At 37.0% G+C, this 17,500-nt stretch overlaps 1 protein-coding gene and 1 long non-coding RNA gene across 11 annotated transcripts in view; both read left to right on the top strand.

Moving 5' to 3' along the window:
• The window catches only part of LOC106873692 (lipopolysaccharide-responsive and beige-like anchor protein), a 479,623-nt gene that overhangs the window by 139,445 nt on the left and 322,678 nt on the right, over window positions 1-17,500 (top strand). The window lies entirely within an intron of this gene.
• Window positions 13,293-17,500, top strand: part of LOC149132223 (uncharacterized) — a 26,053-nt gene continuing 21,845 nt past the window's right edge. The window contains exon 1 of the long non-coding RNA XR_016244760.1: window positions 13,293-13,427. This is a non-coding gene — a long non-coding RNA (uncharacterized LOC149132223). The remainder of the gene's footprint in view (window positions 13,428-17,500) is intronic.

The raw sequence follows: 17,500 nt of genomic DNA, 5'->3' as shown, positions 1-17,500 counted from the left end.
TTTTAACGTAAGCGTGCCCAAACAAGTCGAATGCTTACGCAGAGCAGGTTTTACAGCCTCATCCTCCAAACCGACCGGGAAAAACCGGGCTTAGCTGTTAGTATATATATATATATATATATATATATATATATATATATATATATATCCTTTCTTTTGTCTTTTACTTCTTTCAGTCATTAGACTGCGGCCATGAATTTTTAGTTCAATGTATCGACCCCAGTACTTTTATGAGCCTGATACTTATCCTATCGGTGTCTTATGCTAAACCGCTAAGTTACGGGGACGTAAACATACTCTATCACCGGTTATGAAGCGGTGGTTGGGTGACAGACACATAGATATGTATACATATATACGACAGACTCATTTCAGTTTCCACTCGCAAAAATTTGGTCGGTCCGGAGCTATAGTAGGAATCATTCGCTTGGGAAGAAAGCTTCTTACCACACAGCCACGCCTCTGTGTGTGTGTGTATATATATATATATATATATATATATATATATATATATATATATATATATATATATATATATATATATATATATATATATATATATATACACACACACATATATATATATGTATGTATTCACTTACATATCTGATTACTTACACATATACATATAGAATATAGATATATTATACACACATACTCCCATCCATTGCTAGCATGGAAATCCAGACGTCCAATGAACGATAAAAGACGAGTGTGTATGTATGTGTGTGGGCTTTTTACACACACACACGCTCTCTCTCTCTCTCTCTCTCTCTCTCTCCCTCTCTCCCACACACACAGACACGCACACATATATTTACTTTTCTTTTTACCCGACCTTTAAGTGACGAGGACATAAATCTACAACAGTCATCAAAAGGGGCGGCGCAAATGCAAGGAGACACACACACACAATTATCAACGACCAACACCTCCATCTTACACACAAATGTATGTATATACGTCTGTCTGGCTGTCTGTATATAGTTGGCTGACATACAGTTACTGTGTACTGAACCCACTCACATTAGTTTGCTCGGGGCTATAATATAGGAGGCGTTCCCAAAAGTACCTCGCAATGGAACTGAACCCGAAAACACGGTTGCGAAGTGAGGTTCTTAACAACAGGGTTTTTATATACAGGGTGCGCCAGGAGCAACATCCTTTTTGCATCTAATAACTTTTATAGTATATAAATGTTTAAGTAATTTTTATTGAACACAAATTTATTGCATTACTTAAAGAAACGAATAATAAACCAATGAAAAAAATCACGGAAGTTTTAGGAAATAACAAAGTAACTCAATTAGAAACTAGAAATCTCAAATACAGAAGAGCGTTACTTCTGCCGCACCCTGTATATCTACTACATATGTGGAAAATCGGTGTGTGTTTGTTTGTGGCGTTGTTAGCTAACTCCTCCTACATAGTTTTATTGATTTTGATGAAACTTAACACGTGAGTAGAACTCATGTCTGGAAACCTCGTGACATACTTAGATTGTTGAAAACTCAATAATACGGCCCTGGAAGGGATCTTTATATCTACATATAACTATTTTTTAAAATACCCAAGGGAAATAACCCATAGCATCTGTACAATATATTTTTTAAACACTCAAGGAAAATAACCCATTTCATTGTTTATGTTCGATTACTTTGATTATTGATTTTTTCGTTTGTCCTATATCTAATTTTTGCAGACAATATCACTTTTATACTTTATTTGTTGGAAAAAATCGATAAAATGTCCCTTCTAATGGATCCTTCTTCTACTACATATTAATAATATTTTATTTAAACCCAAGGGAAATAACCCATACTGCCTGAAGATTTTAGTGAAGCGATCAATATTTGATTCTCACGATCATCCGACCTAATTCTGCATTTCAATGTTCACAGTTTTGAACTGCTAAACATTATTATTGCACTTCCTTAATTTGAATCTTCAACCTTAAAGACTTCATTCATACATTTCTATACATACATACTTTTTTGAATGCCCATTACTCCGATAATTCTTCATTTTTACAGTTACTTCATGCAGGCATCGATAATTCTGCATTTTTACAATGGCTTCATGCAGGCATCGCATGGATTCGATCCTCGATTGCCGAATTTCACTCAACACTTCAACAGCGCTTTTCTCACGGTAAAACTAGTTTTTCTGTGAATGGCAGCAGTTATACATTTCCCAGATGCCTTCGCTGGGCAGAATAATGTCTTTGCCTCTCGCACCTCCGACAACTTCTCTCACCAACCTCCGACAATCTTTTTCGCCAACCTTCGAAACCTCTCTCGCCAACATCCAACGATCTCTCCCTCCTCCAGCTGACAGTCTTTTGTACTTTTTCATAACGGAAAATGCACCTTCTGTGGCAGTTATAATGAAATTGCTTTCTTATATCAGTGTAATTAGGCGTTTCAATAGAACATCTTTACCCTCGTGAATTACCGGGTACACCAGCTTGTATGTATATATATATATATATATATATATATATATATAATTATAAAATCTGGTAATAATCATATATTAATTAATATCGATTAATTATCAGGAGGCCAGCACATCTAAAGAATCAAAGAGATTCAGAATCTCAGGGGATTAAGGTACATTTAAAAAAATAACGTTGACCAGTAACGTGGACAATTAATGTGCTAGAAATAGATCACATCTTGTGTCTATTAAGACCTAAATTGTTCTCAACATGAAATATAGCAGCATACCAAAACGTAAGCGGGCAAGGCATTTAAAATCACCTAAAAAAGCATTCTTAAACAGGAACCGGTTTCGGATTTAACAAATCTTACCACTTGTCCATTCCTCTTCAGCCTGATTTGTAATGTAACCGCAATCATCAGAATCGTATACAGAGTTGCCCACCGCCATGGGTGCGCGTGCATATGGTTCTGCTAATTACAGCTTAATGGTAAAATTCAAAAGTCTTCGTTTTGGCGCGCTAATTCCAGGAATATATCTGCAGAAAATATTTACTGCGTCGTATATATTCAGTATGAGAACATGGGTAATGGGTAAAATATTATTATAAAATCTGGTAATAATCATATATTAATTAATATCGATTAATTATCAGGAGGCCAGCACATCTAAAGAATCAAAGAGATTCAGAATCTCAGGGGATTAAGGTACATTAAAAAAAAATAACGTTGACCACTAACGTGGACAATTAATGTGCTAGAAATAGATCACATCTTGTGTCTATTAAGACCTAAATTGTTCTCAACATGAAATATAGCAGCATACCAAAACGTAAGCGGGCAAGACATTTAAATTCACCTAAAAAAGCATTCTTAAACAGGAACCGGTTTCGGATTTAACAAATCTTACCATTTGAGATATATATATATATATATATAATACAAAAATGGGACAAGAACGCAAACATATAGACAGACGATACAAAGAAAACAAGGACGGGTCATTCGGAGTTGTCTATCCTCAGTCGAATTCCAGATTATCTTTGCAATTTCGGCTGGTTATACTCGATATTGCTCCAATCTGGCCAGCCCCAAGGAAAAAGCTCAGGGCATTAGTTTCCTTGGAAGAAAGCAGCGAATGTATACGAAAACAAGGACGGAAAAAACGGAGAAATGTTACACAAATACAAATGCAATTAACAGGACATAACAACAGGTGGCTATGTATGTATGTATGTATATATATATATATATATATATGTATGTATGTATATATATATATATATATATATATATATATAATATATATATATATATATATATATATATATATACCGGAGTAAGCACATAAAATGTGCAACAAGGTGGAAAAAAGAGTACTCAAATACCAGAGATAGAGTAATATGCTTTATTTAAAAGCAGCAGAAATATAACAAAAGACTGTTACTCTGAGTTTCACGTTCCCGTTCATCGATGAACGGGAACGTGAAACTCAGAGTAACAGTCTTTTGTTATATTTCTGCTGCTTTTAAATAAAGTATATATATATATATATATATATATATATATATATATATATATATATATATATATATATATATATATATATATATATATATACATAGATTTTATAAAGTGCCGAACAAAATGCTTTGTGGTTCTTTAATCCAGGGTTTCTATATTCTGAATTCAAATCCAGTCTATGCCCACTTGCCCTTTCCTCGGTCTGCAGTCGAAAGAATAAATTGTCAATGATGTAGTGCCATGTATTTGGTCGGGTAAGTCCCAAAATCTTGGTTGCACTTGTGCCTAAATTAGAATCAGAAATTCGACTACAGACGCGCACACGCACATGCACGCACGCGCGCACACACACACACACACACACACACACACACACACACACACACACACACACACACACACACACACACACACACACACACACACACACACACACACACACACCCCCCACTCACCACTCACCACTCACTCTGGTTCTCTCATCTGGGTATTCAGAAGCTCGTTTTACGACCACTTCGTTTCGGGTTCAGTCCCACTTTTCGCCACCTTGGCACGACCACTGACCAATGACTTGTGAGTGAACTTGATAGACGGAAACTGTGTAGAATCCCGTTGTGTGTGTGTCTATATATATATATTTTATTCTTTTACTTGTTTCAGTAATTTGACTGCGGCCATGCCGGAGCACCGCCTTTTAATCGAATAAATCGACCTCATAACTTATTCTTTGTAAGCCTAGTATTTATTGTATCGGCCTCTTTTGTCGGACCGCTTAGTTACAGGGACGTAAACAGACCAACATCGGTTGTCTAGTGGTGGGGGGACAAACACAGATACACAAATATATACATGTATGTGCATATATTTTAAATAAGGAAATTCAACACCCCATGGAGAAAAAAATATAGAACAAAACCATGGTAAATTAATCAAATTCTACCACCTCCTAGATCTCGATTATGTCCCCTATACCGGAAGAAATCCCTAATTACCTCCCCCTATCTAGAACTTCTTTTTCAGACTTGAACGAACACGTTACAATGAAGTAGAGAAATTTGAAAAGACAACACGAAACCGGTTATTTCTCAAAATACAATGTTTATATACCAAAAAGATTTTATAACATTTTTCTAACATTTTTCTGACATAATTTAAATATATACTTTAACCATGTAACACAAGCCTTCTGTAGTTTTTTCACTCTTATTATCTTTTATACATCCAACCACGTGCTTTCACATACCAACTTTCTCACCGATATATATATATATATATATATATATATATATACGACGGGCTTCTTTCCGTTTCCGTCTACCAAATCCACTCACAAGACTGGTCGACTATAATAGAAGACATTTGTCGAGTGTGCTACGCAGTGAGACTGAACCCGGAACAATGTAGTTGGGAAGCCATTTTCTTACTACACAGCCACACCTGCGCTTATATATATATATATATATATATATATATATATATATATATATATATATATATATATATATATATATATATATATATATATATATATATATATATATATATATATATATATATATATATAAAGATAGCGTGCTGGCAGAATCGTTAGTGTGTCAGGAAAAATGCTTAGCTACTCTTCATCTATCTTCACATTCTGAGTTCAGATTCCGCCTAGGTCGACTTTGCCTTTCACCCCCTCCGGATCGATAAAATAAGTACCAGTTGAGTACTATGGTCGACCTAATCGACTTGCCTTCTGCCCTAAAATTGCTGGCCTTGTGCCAAAATTTAAAACTATTATTGTTATTATCGTCAAGTTGCGTGGGGCCGAATGAAACTGTTCTTTAATAATATAACTCCTACAAAATATGTTAAGTGCCTGTTTCTTTCGCTTATGCACTCACTCGTGTGTGCGTGTGTGTTTGAATTGCATAATATACATATATATATATATATATATACACACGCATCTCTATGCGTATGTTTGTATGTGGTACGTTTGTGTATCTATCTCTCACTCTGTGTGTGTGTGTGTGTGTGTGTGTGTGTGTGTGTGTATAGCAAGAGAGGGAGAAAGAGAGAGAGAGATTGTCTCTTCCTTCCTAGCAGGGTATTAACTGACCTTGAATGAAGTTAGGTTCATGTGTGGAACTGGCCCCCAAAATTCTGGTTGTCATGTCAACACCTCTCTTTATTCACTGCTTCTTATACCTCCACCTCTCTCCTTGTAGATAACAGGTCTTCAGTTATAATGATTCTTTCGCCCCCTTTTTCCCCCTCATCGCTATGGGACGTCCCAAGTTTTCCTTGTCTTGTCAACACTCTCGTATATTATAGATTGTACTCCTCTCCCTTTCATCAAAACAAGTGATTCTAGCTGAACTCACTGGTGCCATATTACCATATTAAGGTGAAATGGCGGAAGCCCAAATTTTGTAAGACTGAGGAAATACGGGAGTTTAACCATCAGTTTGAGAATTATTCAGAATCCTCGACATTGAGGTTTGTCCGTGAGGGTTTCTGTTGGGGAATATCTGCCCATGATCTTATGCAACGGCTCTCAATTTCTGGGAGAAAGCCAATTGGATCATGGAAGTATGCTATGGATGATGATTAGGGGTGCCTAGCAGACCTTCCTGAATGGAAGATTCAACTAAACATACATTATTTACATTGGACAGATATGTGCCCTCATCTTGTTTTTTGTTACCACAACGTTTCAGCTGATTTACTCTCCAGCCTTCATCAGGTGTCCCGGTGGAATTTTGAACCCAACTCTAGGTTCTCATTCCTAAGGTATTTTTTTGCCGATATTATTATATCCAAGTATTGCTAGATCATGTGAACTCTATAAAGCCACCCATACAATTCACAATAGAAAAGGAAAAAGACAATCAGCTAGCATTCCTGGACGTATTAATAACACGCACTAAGCATGGATTCAGGACATCCGTATACCGCAAGCTGACCTTCACTGGACGATACCTCAACTTCAATCCCCACCATCCATACAGTGTAAAGAGAGAGATTGCTCAGTGCCTAAATCATCGAGCAAAGAATATAAGTAGCGATCGTGATACCCACCAAGAAGAAATGATCAAGCTCAGTAAAAATGTATTAAGCAACAACTACCCAAAAAACATACTCTTCACTCCAATTAGGAAGAGAAGAGGGGATGAAACCGATAAACTGTCCATAGTCTGTCTACCCTATGGGAAAGGCCTCTCCGAAAAGATACAAAAGATATGCGGCCCATATGACATCAGGACAGTATTTAACAGTAATACAACACTTCGCAAATATCTCCTTTGAGTAAAACAATCAATAGAAGAGAATATGACCAAAGACAGCATGTACTCCATCCCATGCAGCTGTGGTAGGTTATACAAAGGCGAAATATGTCGCCCCCTCAAAATAAGGGTAGAGGAACATTGCAAAGCTGTGATACAAGGAGATATTGATAAATAGGGTATAGTTGATCATGTATGGAACAAGCAGAGATCACCTTCCCCTGTAGGATGAAGTTAAAATAATAGACAGAGAACACCACTGGAAAATACGAACACTAAAAAAGCAGCACATATGCTGGGACATAATAACTTCATAAGCAGACCAAGTGCAGATATGAGCAGAATATGGGAACCGGTATTAAGGAAGGATGCAAGAATATTAGGTTTATAAGTCCTAAAATTCACTCTATAATTGCTCACAGGCATGTAGTGGTTAAGAGCGCGGGCTACTAACCCCAAGATTGCGAGTTCAATTGCAGGCAGTACCTTGAATAAATATATAAATGAATAAATAACAACAACATCAGCAACAAAAAAAAAACATCTTAGGAATGAAAACCCAGGGGCACCTGATGAAGGCTGGAGAGTAACTCAGCCGAACCGTTGTAGTAACAAGATGAGGACACATATCCGTCCAATGTAAATAATGTACAGAATTCCTCATCTCTAAAATATAGAACAGTATCAACTAGACATCATCAAAAGTTGTATGAGACCGGACATTTCACTATGCCAGGTGAAAGCAGAATGGACTGAAGAAATATGGCAGTTTAGCCATGAAATAGAGAGAATTTGGCTTCGAAGCCAAAGTCCTCACCATGAAGGTGGTGACGTCGTCGCCATCATTATCATCATCACCACCATAACGTCCTGACATCCACTTTTCCATGCTTGCACGGAGTTCATTAAAGCAGCTTTCCTACAGCCAGATACCCTTCCTACAATCAACCCTCACCTGTTTCCGAGTAAAGTAAATAAATATTTCCCCCATGACCAGATACGTTTTCACAAAATATTGAAAACGAATGACTACTTGTGTGACAGTAGCATTATGCGATATCAAGACAAGGAGATGCAAACATTCACGCTCTCGAATTCATTCGAAAGACATTGGTTGGTCCGAAGCCGCAATAGCAGACACTTGCCCTAGGTGCCACGCAGAGGGACTGAACCCGAAACTAGGTGGTTAAGAACCAAAGTTTTCCATCGCACAGCCACGCCTGTACTTTACGTTTCATAACGCTGCCCATTCCATTCCATCAGTATCTGAAGACCCTAATATGTATAAAGTAGTCTCTCCAACGTTGTAACGAGTCTGCCTGTGGTGATGTTGGCGGCGGTGTTTGGAGAAAGTCCTTTCTCCTCTTTTTTTTTTTATATTTGTTTTCTATTCATCCCTTCTTCATCCCTCTATCCCCTTACCTTCCTCTTGCTGTTAAATACCCTTTAGTCAAATCGTCTCCGTCTTGTTATCAACACCCTGATGTACGTATCTTCAAGTACCCGTCGTCTTCTTTCTAGAATTAATGGGTAGGGGTCAATGGTATCGGTTAAAACCCCTCGAAATTGATGGCCTTCTACCTAAATCATAAGCCATTATCAAGGTGGAAGAACTTGCTAACATAAATGACGTATATTATACAACTAAGTGACTAACTAGGGGGTAGGCGCTCTCGTCAAAATCTGACGGGAGGAGGGTTGAATATTCGTTTGTGTTTAACTTTTCTGTCTTCAATAAAAACGTAAAAATATTTATGTAGATATATGCGAATATATGCGCGCACGCCACGTATCTTTACATATAGATATGACGTACAGAGACAGACAGACAAATGGGTAAGTTGGTAGGTAGAAAGCTACGCCGGCAGATAGATGATAGGTAAGTAGGTATATAGATGAACAGATAGATGGATGGCCAGATGGATAGATAGAGAAGAATAGAGAGATAGACATTTAGATAGAGACAGATAGATATATGAAGTTGGTTTTTTGTTTTTATTAATGTAAAAATAATTTTTATTTATGTATAATGTGGGTGTGTGTTAATTCGAATATATGGCGCGTGTGTTCATGAATAAACTCTCAACTATGAGTGCATTGCAGAACAGCAGTATGTTAATGAAGTTCATGACAATTTCTGATTCCTTTGTCATTTTAATTTCGTATTCCTGCTCTGAACTTAACTGACGCTTCGTTTTGAAGCATATGTATATTGAATTTTAACATCAGGTTATTAGTATCGCTATGCTTAAGCGAAATAATTAAAATGCATACATACATACGGACATACGAACAGACAGACAGACAAAAGTAGAGAGAGAGAGAGAGGCTGTTAGATTGATAAACTGAGATAGAGGAATAGTTAGACATATACTCAGACAGATATAGACGGATGGAGAGATAGACAGTTGTAGACATATATATATATATATATATATATATATATATATATATATATATATATATATATTTAAAAATAACGTTGACCACTAACGTGGACAATTAATGTGCTAGAAATAGATCACATTTTGTGTCTATTAAGACCTAAATTGCTCTCAGCATGAAATATAGCAGTATACCAAAACGTAAGCGGGCAAGGCATTTAAAATCACCTAAAAAAACATTATTAAACAAGTACCGGTTTCGGATTTAACAAATCTTACCGATTGTCCATTCCTCTTCAGCCTGATTTGTAATGTAACCGTAATCATCAGAATCGTATACAAAGTAGCCCACCGCCATGGGTGCGCGTGTATATGGTTCTGCTAATTACAGCTTAATGGTGAAATTCAGAAGTCTTCGTTTTGGCGCGCTGATTCCAGGAATATATCTGCAGAAAATATTTACTGCGTCGTATATATTCAGTATGAGAGATTGGCAATGGGTAATAATAATAATAATAATATATATATATATATATATATATATATATATATAGATAGATAGTTGGGTAAATAGGTGGAGAGGGAGAAAATTTGGGGAGAACTGAGACAGAGAGTGTTATAGTTATTTAATATGTTCATGTACCTTCCAACATGCAAAGGCAATACGCTACACAAATTGTCTCAAAAGAAGAAATTCCCCATATTGACAATATAGGTGTAAATACGCCACTATGACGTTGTCTGGTCGTTTCACTCCATAAGGCCATCATTCATAGCTACTAAGAGCTGATGGCTCTTATTTTTAGAATAGCTAATGGTACATATACTGACGTGCGTAAAGTTTGTCAGGCTCGAATAAATTAATTAGAGGCGCACTAAGCAGCGTTGAAAGAAACAGTTATGTACAGTCATATTTAACATGTTCGCATAAAGTCGGACATATTGTCTGTAAGGAGAGAATTTGTTCTCTCGAGACAACTCATATGCGCGCGCGCGTGCGTAAACGTTGTCTGGGAATTAATAAACAAGGAGTGGAACGGAGCGTAATGTGCTCATTATGTTTACGCCTACTTATTTTTGTTGCGAAACAGATACAAGCAACAAATCTTAAACGTTAAATCGTTGCGATTATAGTTGCGAAGCAAAGAAGACTAAAATATAATGTAGAAAATAGAAATATCATGAAAACAGACATTGCCACTTCAAGAACTATGGAACTTAAAGACCATAAAACATAAAAACGGATTACCGAACTAAACGTATTGAACAGAAGTTATTAAACATTGTCGAAGACCACGTTGCCAATACATAAAACGGGAAATAATGATAATAACCTAAGGACTAATCAACCTAAGACTGTAAACGTATAGATTAATTAGAGTACAGATTCCATTTGACATTGTTACCTATCGATATACACAGGTTGGACAAAATAATGGGAACACCTTGCTAAATGGAAGTTTGTTGTTTTAATACTGAATTGGTCCACCTGTGGCATCAACCATAGCTTTGGTTTTAGAATGCCAACATATAGTTTTAGAGACTGTACCTCTTAAAATATTAAACAACTCAACAGTTTTAGTGACCGAAGCTCCAGCCATAGGCGCTTCAACAATTGGTTCCCTTTTGGAAATCGGAAAAGTCGCACATTTTATAAATATCTGCAAAATATAAATATCGGCAAAAATTGAAACCAAAAAAAAAAAAAAAAAAAAGAAAGACAATATCATGAAGTACAAGGCACACATAATGCATATGAATACAGAGCAGAACAGTTTTGAATTTTTGTGTTATTGCCAATAAAAAAAAGAAAGAAAGAAAAGTTAAATAAAAAGAGGTGCTTTCCATTATTTTGTCCAATCCTTGCACATATTCAAAATACGAAAGTATATTTAAAGCGAACCAAACATAAACTAACGGAACAGCAAATCGCTTTAACCTTAAAATAGCACAACACACACACACACACACACACACACACACACACACACACACACAGAGTTTTTTTTTTTATCTGCAATACCGGATGAGCCTACATCGCGGTAGGAGGCACAAAGAAGAGGGGCAACGTCCAATTCGCTACTTCACCAGAAGCAAAACTGGAGAAATCCCCGGATGCAGTGAAGGCGGTGCACCAGCATGGCCACAGCCTCTAGCTGAAACCCATAAATGAAGATATATATATATATATATATATATATATATAAAACTTCAAAAATACTTTTGTTTAAAAAATCTCAAATTAGTAAGAGTACAGTTACTTTTCTTTCTATTTTGATAAATAATATACGTTTTATGTTTCTTTTCTACATAACTGTACAATAATCTTTATTTTTCTCATCGCAATATTCTTCTTCGTTTAAAATTGCTGTAATTAATTTAACTAAACATCGATTTGGTTTGTCATAGCAAACCAATTCGATTTCGCGAAGTTTCTTATGAAAACTATCCTTCTCTCTACACGTCAGTTCAAAATATTCCGATAAAGTTTTATTACTCTGCTGATAAGTTTTAATATTAGACAATAAATTTTCTTTAACTTCTCTTAGATTGCCTATATGATCTTTCAGTTCTTTAACTTCTGTTTCTAATTCTTTTAATTTGTTTTTAAAAACATAATATTCATCGTCCGTTTGAGTGTAATTAGCATTTTTTGGCGTTGGAAGTTCTCTAAAACTTATCGATTCTCTACAATTTACATTTTTGCGAAAGTACTTTTTCTTCGGAATCATAAGTTTAGTCTTGTTCTTCCTGTTTTCGGTATCTTGATTTTCTGCAGACTTCGTGAGTCTTCCTGATGTTTCAAACTGCTGTTTGCTTAAACTTTCTGATTTTTCTAGTTCAGATTTACTTGTCAACGTGGCCGCATTCCCGCTTACCTCCGTTACACTTTTAGATAAAGGTAATTCCTTTTTCTCCATCTCTTCGATGTTTTCATCGGAACCATTTAATATACCTTGTGGAATATGTAATTCATTTACATTTGTATTTGCATGTGCTAGCATTTGATCGATGTTCTTAGTTGTTTAAGGGCTTAGATATATTTCGAAAAGCGTCGGCTTTTGGAACTTTTCCCTCTGATAAATAAGCCGTTTAATTAAAAATTTTGTTACGCTCTCATTCTACATGGTAAATATTCTAATCTATGACGTCATTATTCTTTATAACGTCTTGATTTTTCTCTATTATTTCTGAGTATAGTTTAGAGTGAAAATTTGAATTTTGGTCTCTTCCTCTCTCTTTCTCTCAATTTGAAACCATTATTATTATTAAGGCGGTAAGCGGACAGAATCGTTAGCACACCGGATAAAATGCTTAGCGGTACTTCGTCCGTCTTCACGTTCTGAGTTAAAATTCCGCCAAGGTTGACTTTGCCTTTAATCCTTTCGGGCCCAATGAAATAAGTACCAGTCGTCACTGAGGTCGATGAAATTGACTAGCACTCTTCCCCCAAAGTTTCAGGTCTTATGCCTATAGCAGAAGGAATTATTTTTTCTATTTTCCATTGTTCTCTCGAGTTGTCTATGTTACATCTCAGCTCCATCCTGCTGTTTAGAGACACAACATCTGGCTAAATTGTAAACACTAAAAACTTGTAAACTTCTCCGTTCACTTCTTATCTGCTCATCATCTGGAAATTGTGCTCCACCGCTGTCTACTTTTCGTATTAGCCTCAGTTCAGTAACAGCACATTTATCTTGACCAAAATGCCATCTGGATGTCATGAGAGAAAATTTGTATGGTCTGAATAAGGGAATACAGTTAACCTCTGCTAGCTCTGTAAAGCTTTAAACCATCCATAAACAGTAAGTGTTTAATTGGTCTCATGTTCTTCAGCAGTTTGCAACCAGCTTCCATTTTCCTTAGAACCATGGAGAATGGCAACATACTAACAATAAACAGAAGGGGTAACACAGAGTCTTTTTTTTAGAAAGAATCCCATCTTGATGTTGACTTGCCCAATTTCCCTTCTATCTTCTGTCAAAACTGTTTTCCAGTTCCTCATACTGATTTTTGAATAAATATTTTTAGCTGTCTCGACCATCTCCAGACATTCTAGAGTAATGAATTATACCATACGCCTTCTCATAGTCAATCCAAACCTTTGATAAACTTGTCAACCTTTTCTCACAGTTTCAGCAACTGATCCTTTGGTCCTCGTGATCCCAACCTGCAGCCGTTCTGTTTATCTGTTATGAGTTCATTTCTTTCAAGATGTTCGTACAATTTTCCCTCCATTATCCCATTTAGAAGCTTCCACGTCATAGGTAAACAAGCAATCGGACGATAGTTACTCGTTCCAGCACCCTTGGCTTGGTTCTTCTGTATCAACATAATTCTTGTACAATTCTTTGGTGCACACGGCCTTGCATTTTTGTAGCTTAGGATGTAAATTCATCAAACCTTTGAACCAAAAACCTTAAACTAGATACGGGCCTGTTGTCTTCCAGTTTCTCATCTTACCGATTCCTGCTTGTATATCTTCCAACGTGATGTTGATGTTCTCCTGTATCTCCATGTCAACACATTCTTCTTCCACTTCATAAAGCCAGGGTGCCTTGTGGTTGTCTTTGACATTTTCTGGCCAGATCTTGCTCCAAAACGGAGGCAACTCTGCTTCTTTCTTATCTCCTCCATCCAGAATCTCATACAACAGCTTCTGATTTGTTCCAAACAGTTGATTTTGTTTAGACTGTAAACTTTCCTCGTTTCTTTTGGTCTTAATTCTTCTCGCTTTGATCTTCTGTTTTAACGTATCCGATATAATCAGAATGTCCTTAATCCACCAGGTGTTATTTCTTATTCATGTCATTCTGATCTCTTTCATTGAGCCTCATATTAACGAGTCCTTACTTCCTTGATCTTATTTAAATCCTTCCGCCATCTATCAACGCTTTCTTTTATTGTCCAGAATGGTTCTTGATTTCTTTGTTCTTTCCTTTCTCTAAACATTTCCATGTTCTCAGTAATGACATAAACAATGGCATACATTAAGGAATTTGAATCAGGGATATCCTTAATTAGAATTCTCATGACAACTTCATTCTCTTTCCTGAGTTCTGATCCTAGCTTTGTTATATAACTTCATTGATAGTAACCTTTTCCTTTCCTCAAGGAGCATCACTTCCACAATTCTGTCGCCGAGAGTGGCTAGTTCTGGGCTAATTTATTTCAGCGACTCTCCAGTATGAAGTACACATTCAGCTATTCTATAGATGGTACATTTGGCACATTTCCCCATTCCATGTCTAAGCTTTGTAGATTCTTATGTTCAACGAGTATTTATTTTGGACAAGAAGTTTCCTGCAGTTCCTTTCGCACTGCCAGTGTAATCTCCTCTTGTTCAATCTTTTCTATCCACTTTTTTGTTTTTAAATTATGATTTCTCTAATCTGATCAGCCAATTCCCCCCCCCCCCCACTTATATCCTTAATCTCATTATGTTGGTAATATATTTTCCGGACCTCCAATAACTTTTTTTCCGTAGCCTCGCTTCCCTGGTTCGCTCCTGATATAACATTCAAGCAACAATGTTTTTCCTGTTTTGTCCATATTAAGGAAATTTGGGGTCGATAAAATAAGTACCATTTGAATATTGGAGTTGATGTAGTCGATCAACCCTTCCCTCGAACTTGTTGGCCTTGTGGGCAGAATCGTTAGCACGCCGGACAAAATGCAAAGCGGCATTTCGTCCATCTTTATGTTCTGGATCCAAATTCTGCTGAGGTTTATGTTGCCTTTCATCTTTTTAGGGGCCAATAAAGTAAGTAACAGTTGTGCACCGGGGTTGATGTTAATAGAATAGACCCTTCCCTCAAATTGCTGGACTTACGCTAAAGAGTGGGAAAATTGCTTTGCAGTATTTGTTCCATCACTGTACGTTATGAATTCGAATCCTGCAGAAGTCATTAATATATTTTCCCTGTGATAAAATAAAAGTCCAATGAGGATTGGAGTTTCCCTTCTCAAAATTGTTGGCTTTGTGCATGAATCATTAGTGAATGAATTATAGGGGCACAGGCGTGTTCTTGTGGTAAGAAGCTTGTTTCTTAAAAACATGGTTCCGGGTTCAGTCCCACTGCATGGGCACCTTGGACAAATGACTACTATAGCCTCGGGACGACCAAAGACTTGTAAGTGGATCCGGTTTACAGAAATTTTTGGTGACGGTGGGGACCCTTCGTGTACACGCGCGTATGTTTGTGTTCTTCACCACCTCTTGACAACCGATGTTGGTTTCTTCACATCCCCATAAGTTAGCGATTTGGCTAAAAGAGACCGATACAATAAATACCAAACTTAAAAGTATTGACCGCAGTCCAATGATTGAAACAAGTAAAAGATAAAAGTAGTATGCATACGTCACTGCTAATATGTGTGTGTGCGTGTGCGCATCTTAATACCTCCCCATATATATGTGGTTGTACTCGTGCGAACGTATGTGAGCGTCTTTTTCTTTCTTGCTCTCTCAAAGTCAACACTTCGAAATCACTGTTACTCCGTTTCTTATAGAAGTTTAACATGTACTCTAGAACAGTGCTACCCAAAGTGGTGGTCTGCGGACCGGTGCCGGTACGTGAGCCATCAGCTGCCGGTTATAAAATGCATATGTATCATTGTATTAATTGTTTACAAAATAAATATAAAATTAAAAAAAAAAAAAACTGTCAACTTTTATTATATTCATTATATATATTATTATATATTATTATATATTATATATTATTATATTCATTATATATATTATTATATAAATTAATATTATTAAGAAATAACTAAAAAATATTACCGGTCTCTTACACATTGGGGGAAAAAAAAAAGAAAACAAAAACTGCCGGTATGCAGCACCATAGAGTTTGAGAAGTACGGGTCTAGAAGAAAGCATTGTGTAATGCCACAGTTAAATGTAAAATTGTCTTTTTATGTAACTTCGCAAGGTCAGCAGCTATCGAACGCCGACGAAGGGAAATAACCCTGAAATCCGGATCCGTTCGTGCTGCAGATCGTGGTGAGAGGGATAACTTCCCTTGGCAAACAGGACACAGTCGTGTGTCGATAAGCCAGCTGGAGGAGATGTCCTCCTGGGGCTAAAAGCAACAGTAACATCCACCCCTAGGGGTCAGCCACACTTAGGTGGCAATATACTACACTTTATCGTGCAGTTACTGTTAATACTTCATTTAGAGAATTAACATATATATATATATATATATATATATATATATATATATATATGTGTGTGTACGTATATTATACACACAAGCACACACATACATATATATACATATCAACGCGCTGTGATTGTGAATGTTTGTCACTTACGTTCTCTCCCTCCCTCTCTCTCTCTCTCTCTCTCTCTCTCTCTCTCTCTCTCTCTCTCTCTCTCTCTCTATATATATATATATATATATATATATATATATATATATATATATATATATATATCACTCTCTTCTCTCTCACTCTCTTCTCTCTCACTCTCTTCTCTCTCACTCTCTTTCTCTTCTTCTCTTTCTCCCCCCATACCCACCTTCCCCCTCTCTCAATCCACCTTCCCTCTCTTATACCCACCCTCTCTCCTCTCTTTCTCTCCCCTCCCATACCCATCTTCCCCCTCTCTTACGCCCACCTTCCCCTTCCCCCTTCATCGTGAACACCCCCTCATAAGCTCATCCCACCACACCCCAACACACACCTACTCTACCTTCCCACTCCACCCCATCCAATTCCTTACACCCACCACCCACCCCACCCTACCCACAGAACCCTACCTCTACCCCACCCTCAGCCTAACCCACACTCCACCCATGCCTTCCCCACCTCCCAACACCCTCACATCACAACACACCAATACCCTCGCATCACACCACACACACAC

Source organism: Octopus bimaculoides, chromosome Z, assembly GCF_046866305.1.
Source record: "Octopus bimaculoides isolate indiv1 chromosome Z, ASM4686630v1, whole genome shotgun sequence".
Classification (NCBI taxonomy): Eukaryota; Metazoa; Mollusca; class Cephalopoda; order Octopoda; family Octopodidae; genus Octopus; species Octopus bimaculoides.
Note: the sequence above shows the minus strand (reverse complement) of the source record. Positions and strands in the feature narration are given on the sequence as shown.